Raw genomic sequence first — 22,371 nt, 5'->3', positions numbered from 1 at the left:
ATTCTTCCACATGTCCCATTTGATTACCCATTACCCTGATGAACTGTGGAAATGTTACTTATGAAAAAGACTCGCGTCAAACTTCTTTGGACATCATTCATGGTCCTCATAGATGTCCTTTCCACAGTTTCTGATACTGTTTTGGAAGACTCTTCTTCAGGCCCCACGTTTGGTGCCAGACATAGGAGATTTGGGCCAGAAGGGTATTGGGAATGAAACAAAGAGAAAGAGAGAATGAAACAAAAAGAGAAAGAGAGAGCTGGGATCAGGGGGTCTGTGAGCGAGACTCCTCAGACAACTTTATTCTCTCCAAGTGGCATTATATATACTCAAGTTATCGTGAGCACAAGCAGTGTAACTACGCATTGACAATTCTAATAAATTAAAGAACTTATCTCAGAATATAAAGATTAAGTATTCCTTTCAAACTGCAAAGTGTGTTTGCTCATATTTCTCCCTGCCCAAGACAGTTTTGTCCTGTTGACCTGAAAGGCTTAATTGCTGCATTCTTATGTTAAAAGCATAGCCATGGAAACAGCACCTCTCTTCCTGCAAGACCACTGTGCCTTTGTTTCCCACACCCTGGACCAGATGGCTTCACAGGTGAATTCTCCCAAACATTCTGGAAAGAAATAACACCAATTTTGCTGAAACTCCTTCAAAAAGTGAAACAGAAGGAACATTGCCTAATTAATTTTATGATGCCAACATTACCCTAGTACCAAAGCGAAACAAAGACACCACAAGAAAGGAAAATTACAGACCAATCTCCCTAATGATCCTTGATGTGAAAATCCTCAACAAAATACTTGCTAATCATATTCAACAACACATTAAACAAATTATACACCATGACCAAGTGGGGTTCATTCCTGGTATGCAAGGATAGTTCAACATAAGAATCAATTAATGTAATGCACCACAAAAATGATTGAAGGAAAAAAATCACATGATCATATTGATAGATGCAGAAAAAGCATTTGACAAAATACAACACCCTTTCTTGAATAAAAACACTGCAAAAGTTAGGAATAGAAGGAAACTTTCTGAACATAATAAAGGGTATATATGAAAACCCACAGCTAACATCATTTACAATGGTGAAATCCTAAAATCTTTCCTCAAAGATCAGGAACAAGACAAGGATGCCCACTATCACCCCTTCTATTTAACATTGTGTTAGAAGTATTTCCTTGAGCACTGAGGCAAGACCCATATAAAAGGAATCCAAATAGGAAAGGAAGAAGTCAAAATTTCAGTATTTGTAGATGACATCATCCTATACATAGAAAGACCTGAGAAGTCTACAACAAAGTTTTGAGAATTTATAAATGAGTTTAGTAAAGTTGCAGGGTATAAGATCAATGCACAAAAATCAGTTAACATTTTTGTACACTGATGATGAGCAATCTGAGGAGGAAATCAAGAAACAAATACAATTTACAAGAGTAAATTAAAAAATCAAATACCTAGGAATAAATTTAACCAAAGATGTAAAAGACTTATACACAGAAAACTACACAACACTGTTCAAGGAAATCAAAGAAGACCTAAATAAATTGGAGAATATTCCCTGTTCATGGATAGGAAGACTAAATATTATCCTATCAAAACTGATCTACAGATTCAATGAAATACCAATAAAAATCAACACAGCATTCTTTAATGAACAAGAAAATCTATGACGTTTATTTGGAAAGGAAAGAGGCCCCAAATAGCCAAAGACATATTGAAAAAAAAAAATGAAACTGGAGGAATCACACTACCTGACTTCAAAATATACTACAAAGCTACAGTAGTGAAAACAGTATGGTATGTGCACAAGGATAGACACACTGACTAATGGAACTGAATTGAGAGATCTGATATAGATCCTCATATATACAGCCATCTGATATTTGACAAGGCCTCCAAGCCCACTCAACTGGGAGAGAATGGCCTCTTCAAAAAATTGTGTCTAGAGAATTGGATATCCTTATCCAAAAGAAGGAAAGAGGATTACTATCTCACACCTTATACAAAAATCAACTCAAGATGGATCAAAGACCTAAATGTAAGAGCCAAGACCATAAAGACCTTGGAAAACAATGTAGGGAAGCATCTACAGGAACTTGTAATAGGAAATGGCTTCATGACCTTCACACCCAAATCATGAACAGCAAAAGAACAAATAGATAAATGGGACTTCCTCAAAATTAAAGCCTTCTGCACCTCAAGGGAATTTGTCATGAAACTGAAAAGAGAGCCTACACAATGGGAGAAAATATTTGGTAACCATATATCTGACAGGAGACTTATATCCTGCATATATAAAGAACTCCTTTATCTTGAAAATCAAAAGACAAAAAACCCATTTAAAAAATGGGAAAAAGATTTGAAGAGACACTTCTCCAAAGAAGAAATACAAATGGCTAAAAAGCACATGAAAAAATGCTCAAAATCACTAGCTATTAGGGAAAAGCAAATCAAAACAACAATGAGATACCATCTTATTCCCATAAGACTGGCAGCTATCAAAAGAATAGAAGACTACAAGTGCTGGAGAGGATGAGGAAATGGGAATACTCATCCACTGCTGGTGGGAATGCAGAAGGATCCAGGTATTCTGGAGGACTGTTTAGCAGTTTCTCAAAAAACTAGCTATAGATTTGCCATATGCCCCAGCAATTCCACTGCTGGGTATATACCCAGAAGATCTGAAAACAAGGACACAAGCTGATATAAGCACACCAATGTTCATAACAGCACTATTCACTATTGCCAAAAGTTGGAATCAACCCAAATACCCATCAATGGATGAATGGATAAATGAAATGTGGTATATACATACAATGGAATATTACACAGCTCTAAGAAGAAATACAGTACAAACACATGTGATAACATGGATGAATCTTGAGGACCTTATGTTGAGGGAAGCAAGCCAGGCATTGAAGGACAAATACTACTTGACTTCTCTGATATGAAAAAAGCAAAATGAGCTGTCTCAGAGAGCTAAAGACTGGAAGATAGGCTTAAACCAATTTGGGGAGAGAGGAGGGTTGCGAGATGATGCCTACATGGGTGAAGTCTATGATAAGCTAGAGGTAAGTATTTGTATAGGGAAGGGATAAGATGGGGGCATAGAGATGACTTTGGATGGGGCTTTGTGGGCTTAAGGAGGACTAGGGTTGGGAGGATGGGTCATAAGGCCCCAGGAATTGGGGGCAGGGCTGGGGGGAACTGTTAAATATGGGAGAATGTCAGGTATATGGTTGAAACTATACTGTTGAGGAAACTCTTTAGAAAATATAATAAGGAAGGATCACATATTTAAGGTGATTAAGGGCGGGCATCTGGTACAGGCGTAAGCTTCTAGCGAGTGTGTGAGTGCTCATTTGTCATAGTGTGAGTGCTCATTTGGTTGGAGACCCATACAATGAGTGTGAAAGTTTACCCACATCTTGGGGAGACCTGATGTTCCTAAAGAGAGGGAATTGTGTCTCTCGAGAGGATTGATGGCTGGCTCCCAATTATTTAGGGCAGGCTAGTATGTCAAGCCCTCAGCATTGTTGCAGTATCTGTAAATCTGGTTCCTCAAGTAGTGAAGATTGAGTGTCACGGTGTGTCCTGAGGGGAGGGGCAGAGAGGTATAGCATGGATAGGGAAGCAGGGAACTGGGGGGCAATGGAAGTGCTTCACAAGATCATGCAATGATGGACATGTCAACATACATCAAAAGTGCGTAAAAGTCTATAAACTAAAATATAAACTATAATGTAAAATATAAGGAAACTAAAAATTTAGAAATTTGTACATTCTAAAATATAAACAATAATGTAAACCAAAATGGAATCATGTTTAATGCTATGTTTCGAAATTTGTACATCATCTGCAGCAAATATAACATGAACACGTAAAGATATCATTGCTGGGGAAAGGGGAAAAGGGTTTGATGTTTGATATCTGGAAGCCCCCTATATTGTGTATGTGAATTAATGTGATCTGAAACTTTTTTGATAACAAAATTAAAAATTAGAAAAAAAAAGGATGTAGTCACTGAAGAAGAAATGTACGTGCCTTGCCACTGTACATACAGGGCAACACCTATTACAGTGATGAAAGGCAAAACGTTAGAAACAAAGCTGTATAATATTTTTCATTTTATTAATACACCAATTTGTTTTTACTTTATTTTAGTATTTCTAAATTACTATGTATTCTATTTCTAAACTTTAAACCCATCATTGTATTTCAATTTCCTATTAATTGAATTTGGCAATATATTAGGATTCATTGTTGAAGAAGTTTTGGACCACAGAGAGGTTCAACTATGGCAGGGGAGGAACTCTGGTGTGGGGTGTTATTGATGGGGGGCCCATGGGTGGGGGGAGTTCTCCAGGGCATGTATATAGGAAACATAAATATGTTAGGATATATGTTGTCTATTTTTATAGTAGTTACAGTTACAAATGTCAACTGAGGAAGTGCTGAGTTCCCTCTAGGGGAGCTCTGTCACATTCCCCAATGGAACAACAATAATCCCCCAAGTACAACGGCAAAGATCAACAAGGAAGGATGGTCCAGTAATGAGCCCCTGATACTGATGACTATGCTTAGGAGTCTGTGTGCCCGAAATATGAACTAGGCCTAGAACTGCAGGGCACCTAAGAGTTACCTCCTGAGAGCCTCCATGTTGCTCAAATGTGGCCACTCTCTAAGCCAAACTCAGTATGTAAATGCATTACCTTCCCCCCAGCATGGGACATGGCTCCTGGGGATGAGCCTCCCTGGCACGGAGGAAATACTACCAGTCACTAACTGGAGAAGCAACTAGAAAGAGACATTGAATAAAAGGGTCAACTCAGACCAGCAGAATATCTCAGCCTACATATTGGATCAAGTGTGAAAACCTGCTCTTTGACCTTGAATAAAAGGGAGAAATGGCAAAGACAAATGAGTTGATATGGCTAAGAATCTTCCAAAAAGAGTTGGGAGGTCATCAGAGGGGTCGCACTTATGCACACCTCAACAGGAACTCAGAAAAAGCCAAAGTAGATACAACCCTAGGTGCTGGTGCTCCTGAAGGCTATGGAGATCTGCAGGGTATATACTCATGGGAGATGGATTTGGAGCTCTGTGCCATGTCAGAGGGCCCTACTTTGGAATTTGTGCTCCTGAGTGTGACAGAACTGGACTCAGATGTGACTTTTCTACACATGCCTCTTCTTTCACTTTTACTGAACCTGTGCTTGGTGCTAAGGATGGTCCATACTCAGGAGACTTGAATCTCTGGACTGCCCACATGCCAGCTGGGCCCTGAGCCTCAGCAGAGTGGCAACTCCTACTCTCTCATTCATTGGTCTTACCCAGGTCAGCTAACAGGGAGGTGAAGATGGTCAACCACCACACCAGGGAATCAAGAGTGCCTACAACTGTAAGCAGAGGAATTGCATCTATCATCCATGTGAAATCTAAGCCCCCTCTTGATCTAGAGGTGGAGTGGACATCACCATCCCAGGGCCCACAGAATGAGGAATAAAATATGGACCAGAGTGGACTTACTGATATTTTATTATAAAACTATTGTGATGAGTAAAGAAGAAAGTTAAGCATCGAGGTGGAAAAAGAGGCCACAGTAGTTGCTGAGGGCAGGGAGAGGGTAAAAGAGTTGTGATGTGGAGGCATTTTTGGAATTTTGAGTTGTCCTTAATGATATTGCAGGGCCCGTTGCTGGACTTTATATATCCTGCCAAAACCCACTGAATGTACTGGGGGAGAGTGCGAACTACAGGGTAAACTATTATCTGTGTAGTGCAGCAGTGCTCCAAAATGTGTTCACCGAGTGTGATGAGGGTGCCGCGATGATGAGGGTGGTTGTTGGTGTGGGGGGAGTGGGGTAGGGGGGTGGGGGGTATGCAGGAATCTCTTATATTTTTAGTGTAACATTTTTTTATGATGTATATATCTTCAAAAAATACAATTTACAAAAATGATGTGGTGGGGGTGGGGAGTGGGTTATATGAGAACCTCTTGGTTTTTTGTTTTTTTTTGTCTTTTAATGTAACATTCCTTGTGATCTATTAACTTTAATTAAAAAAGAAAAATAAAATTAAATAAATGAAAAGATATAATGTACATTGTGCATAGCACAATATAGTGTATACCATCGTGTAGTAGAATATAATATCGCAGTAATACCTATTTTAATACATTGCATGTGTGCTGTATATGATGTAGTCTATGCAGCATATACAAGGTTACATGTTTTGTAAATATGAAATGTTTATTTTACAGTAACTCTCTGGGAAGGATCTGTAGTTGCCCTCCCTTTCCACAGAGGAAACTGAGGTATGGAGGCAGCTGGACACTTGCGGGGAGCTCTCAGCCAGGAGGGGGTGACAGCGGAGCCCCTCGGCCAATGGGAGCCAGGAGGCCCTGAGCCGGCTGAAGCCCCCACCCAGTCCCGAGGTACCAGGTGACCCCTTGGACGGCGTGGCTAAGAGGGAGGGGAAATCGCCCGGGTCAAAGGTGAGCCTCCGAGGAGGACAGCGAGAGCTGGAGGCTGCGTGTCCGCTCCGCCCGCTCGCCCTGGGGACCCAGGTGGCCGGCTGTCCACTGACCTTCAGCAGCAGCTGCCTCTGCGCCCCGCGGACCCCGCACGCACGCGGCCAGCTCCCGGGGTACGGGGATCTCCCGCAACTGGCCTTGCAGCAGCGCCAGGCAGTGGCCGGAGTCCAGGGGCCTCGTGGAAGCCGGACCCGCCCCTGCGGGGTGCGGCACGACCGATGACGGCCTCAGGGAGCCTCAGTTTCCCCATCAGTGCCCTGGAGACCCCCGTTCTGCTTGCCCCAGGTTTGTTGAGGGGAGATTTACTAATTTTCTTTTCTTTTAAATTTTGGGGCCATTCTACCCATGGTGCTGGGTAACAATTCAAATAAAGGAAAGACACAGCCTAAAAGTTGCGCCAAAGCCACATGTGCACCTTGATCGGGATTTGACAAAAGCAGCAAGGAAAAGCATTTTTGGAAAAATTGGGGAAAATGGAATATGGACTGTATTAATTAATTTTAAGGAATTAGCCTATGTTAATATTACAAGATGTTAATATCAGGCAAAAATACAACCAAAGCAAACTATGGGCAATAGCATATAAGAATATATTAATAATGTTCCAACAAAGATTAAAAAAAAAAAGGCAATGTACTAATGTTGTAGAATTTGAGAGAAGTTCAATTATTTGAGTATAGAGAGGCCAGGACTCAGGAATGATTTTGAGAAGGAAAAATGGTTTATTGACGGCCGGCCGGCCAGCCGGACTCGGGAGCTTTCTGTTTGAATCCCGAGCCCTGAACAAGATTTTCAAACGTCTTTTATACAGAAAGGAAAGCCCAAATGGTCCCTTTGTTTCAGTTCTCAATAGGCTTCAATTAGCATATATATCTTCCACATCTTAGGTAAGCTTTTAGCATGGACTCCAGATATTCTAGATAAGCTTTTAGCATATTTACTTTTTGCATTTCCCCTAAATACTTAAAGTTTATAGCCCTTGCATTGTTAAACTGTTTCCTGGGACTGGAGCCTGTTGCCATTGTTCCTAAGGGCAGGACTGCAGCCTCTTACGTTCCACACCCATAGCCTTCAGCTTAGGTTATCTCTGAAGAGACAAAGAGCCTTCCACCCATAGCCCACATCACTAAGGGAAAGAAACTAGACACAAAGTAGTACATAGTGCTTGATTCCATCTACACAAAATATAACCACAAATAAACTAGAGAGAAACAGAGCAGGAGCTCTGTACAGCATGGGAGCAGAGAGAGATTGAGAGGTGATGATGAGTTTTTGTTTGTTTTTGTTGTTGTTGTTAATTCTTATTATTATTATTGGAACAATAAAAATGGTCTAATAATGACTGAAGTGATAAATGCACAACTATGTGATTATACCAAATGCCACTGATTATATACTTTGGATGGATTCATGCTTTATTAAGATGTATCAATATAATTGATTAAAAAGTTAAGGAATTTTAAAATATATTTTATTTATTTTTAAAAAATACTTGGATTACATAAAATGTTACATAACAAAATGTAAGGGATTCTCATAGGCCCCACGCCCCACAGCCCCCATTTCCCCCACTTGAACAACTGCTTTCACTAGTGAGGTACATTCACTGCAATTGCTGAACACATACTGAAGCACTGCTGCACAGCACGGATTATAGTTTACTTTGTAGTTTACACTCTTTCTCATTCAATTCTGTGGGTAATGGCAGGACATATAATGAACCATATCTGTCATTGCAATGTCACTCGGGACAATGCCAAGTCCTGAAAATGCCCTCATATTACACCTCTCATTCCCTCTCCCTGACTTCAGCACCTGCCGTGGCCACTGTCTCTACATCAACGATATTAAGGAATTATTAAGACTATTAGGTCTGATAATAGTGTTGAAATTAAGCTGGAAACGGTCCTCTTTTCTAGACACGTACAACCTCAAGCATACCCCAAACTAGAGAAAAGAGTAAAACGCACCTCTCGTCCCCGATTGGCGACACTTCGGCTGTTCTCTGGTCACCCTCCACCCACCCCACACACTTACTTTACTTTCCTTTGCTGAAGTTATTTTAAAGCAAAGGACAGACATCATACCATTTCAGCCAAAAGGATTTCCATACACTGTAATTCGCTTAAAACGCTTCGTGCCAATATTTTAAATGTGTGCTGCGGGTAGGACACCGCGTTCCCGACCCCTAAACCTGGCCACTGCTTCCCGCTGCGTGGTCTGTTTGACAGTTTTCCCCATCTAACCGCCTCACAGAAGTCCCACGAGGCGGCCGGGTCTGTGGGTCCCGAAGGCTGCCCGCGGGCGGCGGCTTGAGCAGAGCAGCCCCGAGTGCGAGCGCGGGACGGGGGAGGCCGGAGCCGGGCAGGCGCGGCCCCGGGGGCCCGGGCAAAACGCGGGGGCCGTGGGGCTCCACAGGGGCAGGGGTCTCGACGTCAGCGGGTCCTCAGAGGCCACAGTCCACCGAGCCCCCCAAGGCCGGGCTGCGCAGCCGCGGGTCCGCGGTTCCGGGGGCGGTTCCAGAGGCCCCCGTGGGGGGCGGGCGCTGGGGCCCCCATCGCCACGCAGGAGGAGGCTGCTCCCCGCCGGGGCCCAGGCGGCTGCCGGGGCGGGAGCAGAGCCAGGGGCCCCAGGGCTCACAGGGGAACGAGCGGGCGGGGCTTCGGGAGGCCCTGGGGGCGGGGGCGTGCCTCGGGGCGGGGCGAGCCTGAGCCGGGGGCGCGCTTAGGGGCGGGGCGGGGCGAGCCTGGGCCGCGGGCGCGCTTAGGGGTGGGTGTGGCGAGAAAGAGGATCAACGCGGTGGCGGCCCTGCCCCCCCGCTCTTGCCCCCTGGCTAACACCCCCGCCCCGCCCTCCCCGCCCTGCAGCCCCCCACGTGGCTCGGCCACCAGGTAGCGCCAGTGGAAAGAGCAGGAGGGTCTCCCGAATGCCTGCTCTCCAGGGGCGACGGCGGGACCCCACTGCCGCCTCAGAACCCCCACCACCCTGCTTGGTCCTCACTCAACCAAACCGCTTCCACATCTCCATTTTTAAGGCCATCGAGGGAAATGTCAACCTGCGCTGCGTGTTCTATCGAAGTGAAGAGTAGAGATTAACTTTGCCACGTGTGAAAACCCCGTTCTAGAGGTAAGCGCCCCAAAGACAGGGACTGTGTCGTCGCCCGTTCCTTAGTCACCTGCCGAGCCCCCCTGTGACTGGAGACGGTGTTTCCTTTCCCGAGGCTTTGGCCACCCCTTTCCACAGCGCCCGGCGCTTCCGCCATAACGGCCGCACTGCCTGGATTTTGATCACCTCTGCCCATTGTGTTCCCCCAACCTTGAACCTCTGAGGACAGCTGCGTCCTCGTGGCCAGCATCAGCCAGTCCTGGGGCGGGCGAGCAGGCGCCCCCAGAGCGCGTGGGACGAGACCCCAGGACAGCGCCGTGCAGGTGCGCCCGGGGGCGAGGCTGCGGGGACCGGGACTTGGGGCTCTGCTTCTTGCTCTCTCTTCCTTTCCCTCCCCCTTCCCTCCCTTCCCTCTTCCCTCCCCACCCCCGTTGTCCCCCTCCCATCCCCTTCTTCCCTCCTACCCCCGTCCCCCTCCCCTCCCCTTCCCTCCCCCTTCCCGTCCCCTCCAATCAGCCTGGAGCTCACCGAGGGCAGAGCCTGCCTCCCACTCATCTCTGTGTCCTCAGCTCCACCAGCGCAGGGCTGAGCCGCAGGTGGCCCCACCTGAAGTGACTGCGTTCCATCCACAGCATCCCTGTGTCGTGGGAAGGACAGACGGGAGATGGAGGCTTGGTGGAAAGTGCCGCAAAAGAGCGAGGTGCTTGTCCTGCACGCCCACCGTGCGCTAGCCTTGCTCTGTGCTTGGCAGAGGAGAATGCCAGGGGCAGTGGGCGCTAACGATGGAGATGGGGGGCCCCTTGGAGCTGACGTACCTCGAGGCCTGAGTAATGGAAAGGGGGCGTCGGTGCCAGGATGTGGGGAGTCTTCCCGGCAGGAGAGAAGCAGCTCAGAGGCCCTGGGGCGGGTCTTCACTGACATAGGTGGGCTGAGGGCTGCGCTCACTGCTGACCCGACCCGCAGCCTCCGGGGTAATTGCTGGCGCTTTATTTGGGACCTAATAGTCTGCCTGTTCATCTCTAGAGCCAGGTGTGTCCTGGGCTTTGGGGAGAGGGCAGAGCCCCCTTGCAGCTCAGCCACTGTAGGATTTGAAGCTGCGTTTCAGGCGCTCTGACAACCAGGGGTCCCCCGGGAGGGGCTGAGTTATCTGTGAGGCTCCACCATGAGGAACCGTGATGCCGCGCACCTGCGCAAGCCTGACGGCCACAGCGCGCCCTCCTGTCATGGCTTTCTCTGCGGGATCATCTGCGGGGGGAGGGGGGAGGGGCACAGGGTGCAGCTCTCAGTCCCTGCCAAGCACATCTGTCACCTCCAAGCGAGAGTGACACGAGAGCCTGCCTCCCACGGCCTGGAGAACACGCATGTCGAGGCATGCCCTGGTGCGCAGTAGCCCTTGGTAACTGGGGGTGAAGTGAGAACATACATGTGAAGGCATGACCTGGTGCACAGTAGCCCTTGGTAACTGGGGGTGAAGTGAGAACATACATGTGAAGGCATGACCTGGCGCACAGTAGCCCTTGGTAACTGGGGGTGAAGTGAGAACACGCATGTGAAGGCATGCCCTGGTGCACAGTAGCCCTTGGTAACTGGGGGTGAAGTGAGAACATGTGTAATACAGTCAACTGATATTCGACAAGCCCACCAAGCTGGGAGAGAAGGGCTTCTTGAACAAATAATACTTGGAGAACTGGGTAACCATATGCAAAAGAAAGAGAGAGGATTACCATCTCACACCTTACACAAAAATCAACTCAAGATGGATCAAAGACCTACATGTAAGAGCCAAGACCATAAAGATCTTGGAAGACAATGTAGGGAAGCATCTACAGGATCTGTATTAGGAAATGGTTTCATGAACTTTACAACCAAAGCAGGAGCAATGAAAGAAGAAATAGATAAATGGAACCTCCTCAAAATGAAAAAATTTTGCACCTGAAAGGAGTTTGTCAAGAAAGTAAAAGGCAGCCTACTCAATGGGAAAAAATATTTGGTAACCGTATATAGCAGTTTGGTATTTTTTATGAATTCCAAAAACAGATCCTGGAATATGTTTGTAACCTGGGCATATCAGATTGTATTAGATTGAGAGTTTCCCTTTTACTTGATTAAATTATGATTAAGGCTTTGTTTTGGCCATGTGGGTAGGACATGAATACCCACTCACTTGGTGGGTGGGGACTCACAGAGAAAACAGCACAGTAGGTAGCAAAGAGAGTCTGAGGTTTGTCTGTTTTTTTTAAAGGTACATAGATCACACAAAATATTACATTAAAAAAATAAGAGGTCCCCATATACTGCCCACACCCCCCACTCCTCCCACGTTAACAACTTCTTTCATCAGTGTAGTACATTCATTGCATTTGGTAAGTATATTTAGGAGCACTGCTACACCACATGGATTATAGTTCACATAGTAGTTTACACTCTCTCCCAATCCATTCAGTGGGTTATAGCAGGATATATAATGTCCTCCATCTGTCCCTGCAATATCATTCAGGACAACTCCAAGTCCCGAAAATGCCCAGAGACAGCCAAAGTAGAGAGTTTTGATGCTGGAGACACAGGAAGTACATGCCTACAGAAGGAGAACACAGAGAAGAGAGACAGCTCATTAGACAGGATCGTGAGGCCCTGGGAAGAGATGAGCCTAGTAGACTACAGCTGACCTTGTGGAGAGACCAGAGCAGCTGAGCCCAGAAGGCTGAACCCTTTCAGAGATCACCCACCATCTTGTATCAAACCATGACAACAGACTTTGGGTGAGAAAGTACCTCTTATGGTACCTTGAGTTGGACTCTTTAGGGCCTGGTAATTGTAAGCTTCTACCCCAAATAAATAACCTTTATGAAAGCCAACAGATTTTTGGTTCTTTGCATCAGCACCCTTTTGACTGACTAATACACCATATATCTGATAGGGGCTAATATGAAGCATATACAAAGAAATCCTAGACCTTGAAAATAAAGAGACAAACAACTCATTTAAAAGGTGCAAGTGATTTGAATAGACACTTCTCCAAAGAAGAAATACACATGACTAAAAGCACATGTAAAGATACTTGATATCTCTAGCTATTAGGGAAATGCAAATCAAAACTACAATGAGATATCATATGACACCCATTAGATGGGCAGCTATTGAAAAAACAGAGGACTACAAGTGTTCACAAGAACGTGGAACAATGGGAACCTGTATCTACAGCTGGTGGAAAAGCAGAATGGTATAACCATTGTGGAGGACAGTCTGGCATTTCCACAGGAAGATAACTATAGAACTGCCATATGATCCAGCAATCCCATTACTGGGTATAAACCCAGAAGAATTGAAAGCAGGGACATGAATATAGATGCACACCGATATTCACAGTGGCATTATTCACTATGGCCAAAAGTGGGAAACAACCCAAATGCCCATAAACAGATGCATGGATAAGCAAACTCTGGTATTTACATACAATGGACTATTACTCAGCTGTAAGAAGGAATGCAGTATTAACACATGGAATAACATGAATGAATCTTGAAGTCCTTATGTTGAGTGAAGCAGGCCAGGCACTGAAAGACAAATGTTACATGACTTCACTGACATGAATTAAGCAAATAGAGCAAGCTCACAGAGTTAGAGTATGGAAGATAGATTTACAGGAGATGGAAAGGGAGATGAAGTTTGTGAGCCTGTTGGGAGCGATAAAAAGAATGTATGCCGACCTCAGCGAGAGTCAGTAGCACGGCTGCCAGAGAAGAGCCAACCCTCTCATTTGAGCAAACTATAATTAGCTCCTCACAATATGCCAGGTCCCACAACATGGCAGAATCCAAATCTGCCCTGTCACTTCCTTATTCTTCTTCCCTTTCAGGCCTTTGTTCTCCGTCTTCCCGCCACTGCCCAGACTGATAAGGCAGTGCGCAGGCACAAGGCAGGGAAACTGAAACCCACCCTACACGTCAGTAGCAACCATAACCAATCCCTAACTTCCACCTCCGCCTATTACCCCTCCCCTTCCCAAGAGTATATATGCTTTGTTCTCCTCAATAAAATTTGCAGCTTGATCCTCACCCTGTCTCGCTGTCATTCCTCGCGTCTCCTGTCTCACCATTCTCCTCCACGCAACCACGAGCCCCCGTTTACTGCCCCGCTGGCCGGGGCATTCACATGAGCCAATGCCCATATGGGCAAAATCTATGATAAGGTGGAAGGGTGTAGTTGTGCAGTGGATGGACATGACAGTTGTGCAGTGATGCTTTTGAGTTGGGTGGTGCTGGTCTGTGAGGGGGTAAAGTGGAGTGGGTGGTTTGCACTTTCCAAGGAACTGAGGGAAGAGTCAAGGGAGGGAGCAGGTGAACTCTGGGGATTTGTGGGTATGTGGTTGAAGATACAATGTGAGGAATGTTCTTTTGGCAAATATGGCAGAGGAGGGATACTGGTTTAGGGTGTTCAATGTGGGGGGGCATGTAGGGCAGGGTGCACCTGGGTCAGGTTTCCAGGGAGTACATGAGTGTTTGTCTTGTCCAGAGTTTGTTGTCTCAATGGGTGTAGACCCACATAATGAATGGAAAGGTGTTGAATTTTCATTCAGGGGAGTCCTGCTATGTTCTCAAAAAGAGGGGCAGGAGTCTCTTGAGAGTATAGGAAGTGCCTAATAGAGGATAGGCCAGTAAGTCAAGCCCTCAGTGTTGCTGCAAGTAACTATGAATCTTGTTCTTCAAGGAGTGAAGCTTGGTGGTTGCCATGGGTCCTGAGGAAGGGGGAGGGAAAAATAGAATAGATGGAACATGGGGCATGTAGCAGTTTGATATAATTGATGAATTCCAAAAAGGAATATTGAATTATGCTTGTAATCTGATCTGATTAGGGCATTGAGTCCCCACCCCTTGGTGGGTGGGGACTCACAGATAAAAGGCATGTGAAGAACAGAGTTGAGAGTTTCTGATGTTGGAGTTTGATGCTGAAGACTTAAGCTGGAGCCCTGGGAAGTAAGCACACAGAGGAAAGAGAAGCAAGCTCCAGGAAAAAAGGAACCTTGAACCCAGAGAAAAGCAAACCCCAGGAACACAGAAATCCAGGAATCCTGAACTCTTGCAGATTTCAGTAGCCATCTTGCTCCAAAAATAGTCTTTGGTGAGGGAAGTAACTCATGCTTTATGCCTGGTATCTGTAAACCCCTACCCCAAATAAATAACATTTATAAAAACCAACCAATTTCTGGTATTTTGCATCAGCACCCCTTTGACTGACTAATGCAGGGCATTTTTGGGGTGTTGGAATTGTTTTCATGATCTTCCAATGATGGATACAGGCCATGTTAAATTTCATCAAAATTCATGAAAGCATGTGGGCCAAAATGTAAACCATAATGTACATCATTGGTCATGGTTAGTAGCAATGTGCCAATATTTGTAAATCAATTGTAACAAATGTACCATCCACATATAAAATGTTATTAAAATATTATTAATAGGGAAAAGGGGAATTGGGGGAGGGTGTTGGGTATATGTGAAACACCTATATTCTGTATGTGACTTTTCTGTAACCAAAACTTCTTTGAAGATAAAATGAAAAAAATATATAAGACACTGTGGGAATAAATGGAAGAAAAGGTCACTGTACATACAAGAAAACAGATCTTAATGATGAAAGGCATAATACCATTTAAAAAAATTTTTGATTTTTGTATTTTACTCATCATTTCTTAGATTATCATTATTATTTCATTTTTTTATTAATTTCATTCAGTTATTTTGTTGGCTTTATTTTTGAAGACTATTGGATCACAGAAGGGTTACAACTGTGGCAGGGGAGGATAATTGGTGTGGGATGTCAGTGATGGGAGATGCATGGGAGGAGGTTCACCTGGGGCATTCCTGTAAGATATATGAATGAGTTAAAGTGTTTATGGGCTATGGTCACAGTGGGTAGATATCCACACAAAAACTGAAAGAACATCAAATTCCCATCCTGGGGAGTTCTGCCACATTCTCTAATAGGACAGCAAGAATCCTCTGAGTACAGGGGCAGTGACAAATGAAGGAGGATGGACCCTTGATTGGCCCTTGATATTGATGACTGTACTTATGAAACTTTTTTCAAAATTGAAATTTAACATAGTATTATAACTTGTCTAAGAGTTACCTTCTGAGAGCCTCCTTATTGCTGAAATGTGGCCTCTCTCTAAACCAAACTCAATATATAAATGCATTACCTTCCCCTCAGCATGGGACATGACTCCTGGGGATGAGCCTCCCTGGCACTGAGGAATTACTACAAGCACCAACTAGCATCACAACTGGAAAAAGACCTTGACTAAAAGGGGAAAGGGGAAAGAAAAGTGAGTTTATATGATCAAGAGACTTCAAAGTGAGTCAGGAGGTCATTCCAGAGGTTTTGCTTATGCACATCCAAACAGGATCTCATCAACTGCCACAGTAAATAGTGCCTCAAATAGTAGGGTCTCTGAGGGCTCTGGAGACATCAAGACACTATAGATAGGGAGGCAGGGCAAGATGGCATCTGAGTGAGTGCACCTTATGGTCTCTCCTGCAAAGAGGTGGCCGAGTGGGGTTGGAGTCTTGCTGGAGTGGGCTCTCTTGGGGGCTTGCAGGGTGGAGGGTGTGTGGACATTGATTTGGAGAGAGAGTGGCAGAGGTGGTGCTTGCTAAAGGTAGAATTGTGGCTTACTAGTACAGAGAAGGGAAGCTGTGGGCTGGTGGGACCCTTCCCCCTGGGGCTGGCAGCAGCAGTGTTTCCTGAGACCTGCCAGTTTTGCAGTGGTGTTCCTGTGCACCATCATCCCCAGATGCATGGTCCCCAGGTCTGTGTCACCTGAGTCTCCATTATCCATGTTCCACGGACCTACATGTCCTGGGTCTGCAGTCCCAGACTTCCCTTTCCCAAGTCCAGTGGTCCCAGAGGTCCAGGATTGCCTTAGCCCTCCAGTTTTGGACTGATTCCATGGGTGGGAGGGATTCAGTGGGGGGTGCAGTTGGGGGACCTGGCTAGTGTGGGTTCGCTTTTTGGAGTTTCCCCCCACTTTCTTCTTTTCTTTCTCTCATTTCTTGTGCTTGGAGGAGCATACCGGCTGGCTTGGGGAGAGTCTGGGAAGAGAGGAGTGGCGAATCTCCTTTCTCAACCTGATTCAACTAAATACCCTGGGATAGGAAATTTGGCCTGGGAGAAGGTGGAGTCAGAAAATTAATAAGGGAAATGGACTTGGCCCAGTGGTTAGGGCATCCGTCTACCACATGGGAGGTCCGTGGTTCAAACCCTGGGCCTCCTTGACTCGTGTGGAGCTGGCCCATGCTCAGTGCTGATGCGTGCAATGAGTGCAGTGCCATGCAAGGGTGTCCCCCGCATAAGGGAGCTCCATGTGCAAGGAGTGCACCCATGAGGAGAGCCGCCCAGCAAGAAAGAAAGTGCAGCCTGCCCAGGAATGGTGCCACCCACAGTTCCCGTGCCGCTGGCGACAACAGAGGTGGACAAAGAAACAAGATGCAGCAAATAGACACAGAGAACAGACAACCGGGGGATGGGGGAATTAATTAAATAAATAAATATATTAAAAGAAAATTAACAAGCCCTCTCATAGCACACCTAAAGGAGATGGACTGTAGGATCTGCTTTCCAAGCCACCAATAGCATACTTGGGGTTTCTGGTGAGAAGTGGGTGCTCTCTCTCTGGAAATTAAGAGTCTTTGTTTTCTGTGCAGAGCTGATTCAACAAGGACCCACTTGAATCTCCTACCGGACCTCTCAGGCAGCTTTCCTGCTGCTTGGGAGAGAGGGAAGTGAGGAAGGGAGAAAAGGGGAAATTTCAGATCCCTAAGCATTTTATTTAACTACAAACAGGATTCCTTGTTTGAAACTTTCCCTAGTATTTGGTTGGTTTTTCCTTGTTTATCCTTCTTCTTCCCCCTCCTCCCAAGGCCCTTTTTTCTTTCTTTTTTCTCTTTCTTTTTCTTTTTCCTGATTACTTCCCCATTCCCTTTTATCTCTTTTTTCTCTTCCTTTCTTTCTTTCTCTGCTTTCTTATTCTTCTTACATTAGGTGCTTCAGGGAGAGCTTCACATTTGCTGTATTTCCTCATCCTCCATTTACTCTTTTCTGTGTGTATTGATTTTGGCCACCAACACTATTCCCTTTTCTCTACATCTTCCTATCCCCCATCATTTTTTTTTTTAAAGATTTATTTATTTATTTAATTCCTCCCCCTCCCCTGGTTGTCTGTTCTTGGTGTCTATTTGCTGCGTCTTGTTTCTTTGTTCGCTTCTGTTGTCATCAGCAGCACGGGAAGCGTGGGTGGCGCCATTCCTGGGCAGGCTGCTCTTTCTTTTCACGCTGGGCGGCTCTCCTCACGGGCGCACTCCTTGCGCGTGGGGCTCCCCCACACGGGGGACACCCTTGCGTGGCACGGCACTCCTTGCGTGCATCAGTGCTGCGCATGGCCAGCTCCACACGGGTCAAGGAGGCCCGGGGTTTGAACCGCGGACCTCCCATATGGTAGACGGACGCCCTAACCACTGGGCCAAAGTCCGTTTCCCTATCCCCCATCATTGATTGTTTCTCTTACATTACACCTGTCTTTGTTAGCCCCCTATTTTTTTTGACTTTTTATTACTAATACCTTTGTTCTGTTTTCTGCCTTATATTCATTCTTTATACTATTGTCCTCTCTTTTCTCCTTCCCTTTCTCCTGAACACACAGGCCTTTACTTCACACTGTATTCCTCCCCATATTCAGAGTTTTACATACTCTACTTTTCTTACTGTTAAAACTACATACCTTACATGAGTCTAACATCCCTTTTCCTATAACTCACATGGTTCCTCTGTTAATATTTACTATCAATGCTACTATTATCCATTTTCTTTTCTGACTCCTTTTGCTTTCTCTGGCCCTAATATTTTCCTTCAAGTGAACTTAGTCAACAACAAGGAAATAGAATAAGAAGAACAAAGTGAACAGAGAAGACTTAACATGCACAAAAAAACCACAACTAATTAAACTCCAAACTAGACAAGGAAGCTAAGCAACCAACTAAATCTGTCAAGGTAAAATGATGACCAGACAGCACCAAAAAACTACAAACCAAACCAGTAATCAGGAAAACATGCCCCAATCCAATGAACAAACTAAAAACCAGGAAGAGGAGCACAACATCAAACAAGTAATTAAAGATCTCAAAACATATATTAGAGACCAATTTGATAAGGTGGATAAAGAGATTAAGAATATGAAGAAAACAATTGGAGAGAATACAGAAGAAATTGCAATCATTCACAAAAAGATAACAGATATGATGATAATGAACAGCACAATTCAAGAAATCAAAAATACACTCAGCAAATAACAGCAGACTCGAAGAGGAAGAGGAGAGATTAAGTGATGTGGAAGACAGTACTTCTGAATTCAAACAGAGAGTAGAACCATTCAATAAAAAGATAGAAAAAATACAGCAGGGGCTTAGGGACCTGAATGACAATGCAAAACATACAAACATACATACTATAGGCATCCCAGAAGGAGAAGAGTAGGGAAAGGGTACAGAAGGGGTGTTGGAAGAAATAATGGCTGAAAACTTCCCAGACCTATTGAGGGAGATGGATGTACATGTCCAGGAAGCACAACGCACCCCAAACAGCATAAATCCCAACAGGCCTACCCCAAGACATATACTTGTCAAAATATCCTGCACTCAAGACAAAGAGAAAATACTAAAAGCAGCAAGAGAAAAGAGAACCATCACATACAAAGGAGGCTCCATACGACAAAGTGCTGATTTCTCATCTGAAACCATGGAGGCAAGAAGACAGTGGTATGACATAGTCAGGGTACTAAAAGAAAAAAATTTCCAATCAAGAATACTCTATCCATCAAAGTTAGCATTCAAAAATGATGGAGAATTCAAAATATTCACAGATAAAGAGAAACTAAGAGAGTATGCCAACAAGAATCCTGCCCTTCAAGAAATACTCAAGGGAGTTGTGCAAGCAGAAAGAAAAAAATGAGAGACAGGGTTGAAGGAGAGTGTAAGAGCAACTAAAAAGACATAAAAGAAAATCAAACAAATATGACAAACACAAATCCAAAGAAAATATGGCTAATATAATTAATTCCTTGAAAGTAATAATGCTGAATGTCAATGAATTAAACTCACCTGTCAAGAGACTCAGACTGGAAGATTGGATAAGGAACTATGACCCATCTATATGCTGTCTGCAAGAAATACATCTTAGACCCAGGGATTCAAGGAGGTTGAAAGTGAATGGCTGGAAAACAATCTTACAAGTGAACAATAACCAAAAAAGGGCAGGAGTAGCTATATTAAGAGCAGAAAAAATAGACTTTAAATGCAAAACAATGGTGAGAGACAAAGATGGACACTACATATTAGTGAAAGGGATAATCTTTCAAGAAGAATGAACAATCATAAACATTTATGCTCCTAACAAGGGTGCCTCCAAATATGTGAGGCAAAAACTGGAAAAACTAAGTGAAGGAATAGATGCCTCTACAATTATAGTGGGGGCCTGAAATACACCACTATCAACTTTGCACAGAACATCTCAAAAGAGAATCAATAAAGAAAAAAGGATTTGAACAATACATTGGAGGAGCTGGACCTAATAGAAATATACAGTACATTACACCCAAATACAGCAGGATATACATTCTTCTCAAGTGCTCACAGATCATTCTCCAAGATAGATCACATGCTAGGCCACAGAAAAAGTCTCAATGAATTCAGAAAGATAGATCATACAAAATAATTTCTCTGACCACAGTGGAATGAAGCTGGAAATCTGCAAGGGCCAGAGACCCATGTTTGGCAACAAGATTTAGAAGTTCAACAACACATGCTTAGAAAACCAGTGGGTCAAGGAGGAAAGCTCAAAAGAAATTAATAACTACACTGAAACCAATGAAAATGATGACACAACATATGCAAACTTATGGGATGCAGCAAAAGCAGTGCTGAGAGGGAAATTTATAGTCATAAATTCATACATCAAAAAAGAAGAAAGAGCTAAAGTTGAAGAACTAAATGCACACTTGCAGGAATTAGTTAAAAAACAACAAACTAACCCCAAAGGAATAAGAAAGAAAGAAATAACAAAGATCAGAGTAGAACTAAATTAAATAGAAAATAGGAAAGCACTTGAAAACATAAACAAAACCAAGAGCTGATTCTTTGGCAAAATCAATAAAATTGACAAACCCTCAGCTAGATTATCAAAGAAAAAAAGAGAGAAGATGCAAATACACAAAATAAGAAAGGAGAAAGGAGATATCACCACTGATCCCACAGAAATAAAGATTATCAAAAGAGGCTACTTTGAAAAACTATATTTCAACAAAAATGACAATTTAGAGGAAATGGACAAATTCCTAGAAACACATAAGCAACCTCCATTGACAAAAAAAGAAGTTGAAGATCTCAACAAACCAATCACAAGTAAAGAGATAGAATCAGTCATTAAAAACCTCCCAACTAAAATGAGCCCTGGGCCAGATGGCTTCACAGGTGAATTTTACAAAGCATTCTGGAAAGAATTTGCACCAATTTTGCTTAAACTCTTCCAAAAATTTGAAACAGAAGGAACATTGCCTGACTCATTCTATGATGCCAACATTACTCTAATACCAATGCCAGATATAGACACCACAAGAAAGGAAAATTACAGAACAATCTCTCCAATGAACTTTGATGCAAAAATCTTCAACAAAATACTTACTAATCATATTCAACAACACATTAAACATAGTATACACCATGACCAAGTGGGGTTCATTCCTGTATGCAAGGATGGTTCAACATAAGAAGATCAATTAATGTAATACATCACATAAACAGATTGAAGGGAAAAAATTAAATGATCATATCTATAGATGCAGAAAAAGCATTTGACAAAATACAGCACCCTTTCTTGATAAAAACAGTGGAAAAGATCAGAATAGAAGGAAACTTTCTGAACATGATAAAGAGTATATATGAAAAACCCACAGCTACCATCATTTACAATGGTGAAATCCTAAAATCTTTCTCTCTGAGATAAGGAACAAGACAAGAACGCCCACTATCACCCTCCTACTTAACATAGCCTTAGAAGTACTTGCTTGAGCACTGAGGCAACAATCAGACATAAAAGACATCCAGATTGGAAAGGAAGAAGTCAAAATTTCACTATTTGCAGATGATATGATCCTATACATAGAAAATCTGAGAAATCTGCAAGGAAGCTTCTAGAACTTATAAATGAGTTCATTAAAGTCACAGGTTACAAGATAAATGCACAAAAATCAGTAGCATTTCTGTACACCAATAATGAGCAATCTGAGGAAGAAATCAGGAATCAAATACCATTCACGGTAGTACATAAAAAAATCAAATACCTAGGAATAAATTTAACTGAAGAGGTAAAAGACTTACACACAGGAAACTACACAACATGGTTCAAGGAAATCAAAGAAGACCTAAATAAAAGGAAGAATATTCCCTGTTCATTGACAGGAAGACTAAATATGATTAAGATGACTATCCTACCAAAACTGATCTACAGATTCAATGCAATCCCAATAAAACTCAACACAGCATTCTTTAATGAACAAGAAAAACTAACTGTGAAATTTATTTGGAAAGGAAAGAGGCCCCAAATAGCCAAAGACATATTGAAAAAGAAAAATGAAACTGGAGGAATCACATTCCTGACTTCAAAACATAC

The 22,371-nt window shown here is 43.7% G+C and overlaps 1 protein-coding gene and 1 long non-coding RNA gene across 2 annotated transcripts in view; one reads left to right on the top strand and one right to left on the bottom strand.

Annotated features, from left to right (window-relative positions):
* The window catches only part of LOC101442557 (saoe class I histocompatibility antigen, A alpha chain-like), a 1,048,500-nt gene that overhangs the window by 410,338 nt on the left and 615,791 nt on the right, over nucleotides 1-22,371 (bottom strand). The gene's annotated exons all lie outside the window — the stretch shown is intronic.
* LOC131275378 (uncharacterized) lies at nucleotides 9,437-11,227 on the top strand. The gene is made up of 3 exons (XR_009182830.1): nucleotides 9,437-9,675; nucleotides 9,770-9,977; nucleotides 10,224-11,227. It is a non-coding gene; the product is annotated as an uncharacterized lncRNA (long non-coding RNA).

Source organism: Dasypus novemcinctus, chromosome 22 (genome assembly GCF_030445035.2).
Source record: "Dasypus novemcinctus isolate mDasNov1 chromosome 22, mDasNov1.1.hap2, whole genome shotgun sequence".
Classification (NCBI taxonomy): Eukaryota; Metazoa; Chordata; class Mammalia; order Cingulata; family Dasypodidae; genus Dasypus; species Dasypus novemcinctus.
Note: the sequence above shows the minus strand (reverse complement) of the source record. Positions and strands in the feature narration are given on the sequence as shown.